The sequence below is a fragment of the Trachypithecus francoisi genome, unplaced genomic scaffold, assembly GCF_009764315.1.
Source record: "Trachypithecus francoisi isolate TF-2019V2 unplaced genomic scaffold, Tfra_2.0 Lachesis_group8, whole genome shotgun sequence".
NCBI classification, from domain to species: domain Eukaryota; kingdom Metazoa; phylum Chordata; class Mammalia; order Primates; family Cercopithecidae; genus Trachypithecus; species Trachypithecus francoisi.
In genome coordinates this window covers 68,533,038-68,536,153 of record NW_022681473.1, presented here as the reverse complement: position 1 = coordinate 68,536,153, position 3,116 = coordinate 68,533,038, and positions in this window count along the sequence as shown.

The window sequence follows — 3,116 nt, the reverse complement described above, 5'->3', positions numbered from 1 at the left end:
GGTCTCTCATCTGTAAAGTGGGTCAATAACAGTAACTTCGGGGGAGGGGGGGTGGGGCGCCGTGGCTCACGCCTGTAATCCCAGCACTTTGGGAGGCTGAGGCTGGCAGATCACGAGGTCAGGAGATTGAGGCAACAGTGAAACCCCGTCTCTACTAAAAATACAAAAAAATTAGCCGGGGCGGTGTTGGGCACCTGTAGTCCCAGCTACTGGGGAGGCTGAGGCAGGAGAATGGGGAGAACCCGGGAGGCGGAGCTTGCAGTCAGCAGAGATGGCGCCACTGCACTCCAGCCGGGGTGACAGAGCGAGACACGGTATCAAAAATAATAATAATACGGCCGGGCGCGGTGGCTCAAGCCTGTAATCCCAGCACTTTGGGAGGCCGAGACGGGTGGATCACAAGGTCAGGAGATCAAGACCATCCTGGCTAACATGGTGAAACCCCGTCTCTACTAAAAAATACAAAAAACTAGCCGGGCGAGGTGGCGGGCACCTGTAGTCCCAGCTACTCGGGAGGCTGAGGCAGGAGAATGGCGTAAAAAACCCGGGAGGCGGAGCTTGCAGTGAGCTGAGATCCGGCCACTGCACTCCAGCCTGGGTGACGGAGCGAGACTCCGTCTCAAAAAAAAAAAAAAAAATAAAATAATAATAATAATAGTAACTTCACAAACTTGCAAAGAGTAAATGAAGAGATGATGCAGGTAAAGTGCCTGGAAGAGAGCCTGGCACAGAACACTCGTTAACTTTAGCTACCATTACAACGATTTTGGAAGTCTTTCTTCCTCTTACTACTATACTGTTTAGTGCCTAACGAAGAAACAAAACATCAGTTGCAATTTTGGTGGATTAATTCCTTTCCAGTCAGTGCCCCAGCTCCTTACCGATGTAGCCAGCTCTTCACCCTGCCCTTATTAACCGTTTATGCTTATCTGCTCACTTGACACGTGGGGACGTGACTTGTGCACCAGGGCAGTATAAAGACCTAGATCGACGTATGCTACATGGTTGTGTAGACCTCAGATGTGAACAGTCCCAGGAGATGGGGACAGGGTGGCCAGATCAGAACATCATAACCGAGCTGGGAGACTTCTGATCTCCAGATGAGTGGTCTCTATGTCCTGTGCATCCTTAGGCAAGGGACTCCATGTATTCGTCTTTCTTTTTCTTTCCTTTATTTATTTTTAAATTATTATTATTATTATTATTATTATTATTATTATTGAGACAATGTTTCGCTCTTGTTGCCCAGGCTGGAGTGCAGTGGCGTGATCTCGGCTCACCACAACCTCCGCCTCCCGGGCTCAAGCAATTCTCCTGCCTCAGCCTCCCGAGTAGCTGGGATTACAGGCATGCGCCACCATGCCAGGCTAATTTTGCATTTTTAGTAGAGATGGGGTTTCTCCATGTTGGTCAGGCTGGTCTCGAATTCCCGAGGTCAGGTGATTCGCCCCCTACGGCCTCCAAAGTGCTGGGATTACAGGCGTGAACCACTTCACCTGGTGTATTACTCTTTCTCTATTGCAATTCCCCTGTCTTGATAAATCGGCTCTGTCTAAACAGCAGGCACGGTGAACCCATTGGGCAGTTACAACAGGGTTGTAACAGGGTTGCTGCTGTAATGGCCCAGTGGGTTCACCTTGCCTGTTGCCTAGACAGAGCTGATTTATCAAGACGGAAATTGTCATAGAAAAACAGTAATTCACGCAGGGCTGCTGTGCAGGAGACTAGAGTTTTTGTTGTTGTTGTTGTTTTGAGAGAGTCTCGCTCTGTCTCCCAGCCAGGAGTGCAGTGGCATGATCTTGGCTCACTGCAAACTCCGCCTCTCCAGTTCACCCCATTCTCCAGCTTCAGCCTTCCGTGTAGCTGGGACTACAGGCGCCCGCCACCACGCCCGGCTAATTTTGTTTTTGTATTTTTAGTAGAGACGGGGTTTCACTGTGTTAGCCAGGCTGGTCTCAATCTCCTGACCTGGTGATCTGCCAGCCTCGGCCTCCCACAGTGCTGGGATTACAAGCATGAGCCACTGCGCCCAGTCTAGAGTTTTATTTTTACTCAAATCAGTTTTCCAGAGCATTCAAGGATCAAAGTTTTTTCTTTTTCTTTTTTTTTTCTGAGATGGAGTCTCGCTCTGTTGCCCAGGCTGGAGTGCAGTAGCGCGATTTCGGCTCACTGCAAGCTCCGCCTCCCGGGTTCACACCATTCTCCTGCCTCACCCTCCCGAGTAGCTGGAACTACAGGTGCCTGCCACCACACCCGGCTAATTTTTTGTATTTTTAGTAGAGACGGGGTTTCACCCTGTTAGCCAGAATGGTCTGGATCTCCTAACCTCGTGATCCGCCTGTCTTGGCCTCCCAAAGTGCTGGGATTACAGGCGTGAGCCACCCTGCCGGCCAGGGATCAAAGTTTTTAAGGATAATTTGGAAGGTTGGGGAAGGCCAGTGAATGAAGAGTGTTGATTGGTTGGGTGGGAGATGAAATCACAGGGAGTTGAAGCTGTCCTCTTGCGCTGAGTCAGTTCCTGGGTTGCGGGGGAGGGGGCACAAGATCACATAGCCAGTTTATCCATCTGGTGGTGCCAGCTGATCCATCAAGTGTAGGGTCTGCAAACATGTCTCAAGCACCGATCTTAGGTGCAGTTTAGGGAGGGTCAGAATCTTGTGGCCTTCGGCTGTAATTTCTAAATTACAAAATTTCTAATCTTTGGCTGATTTGTTAGTCCTACAAAGGCAGTCCAGTCCCCAGGCAAGAAGGAAGTTTATTTTGGAAAAAGGCTGTCATCATCTTTGTTTTAAAACTTCAAACTGTAAACTAAGTTCCTCCCAAAGCTAGTTCAGCCTATACCAGGAATGAACAAGGACAGCTTGGAGGTTAGAAACAACATGGATTTGGGTAGGTCAGATTGCTTTCAGTGTCTCAGTTACAATTTTGCAATGGTGATTTCACTGTGACAATCTTGAGGGACTTCCCACAGAACCCTCAGTTATTGAAGCCCAAAGCCTCAGAAATGGCGAGGAAGAAGGGGAGGGGTGTTAAACTCCACAGGGTCTTAGCCGACCTCCGACGCTTTTCCTAGAATGTCTCATCTCTATGGTCGACGGCGTTCAGATTCCGGGGCA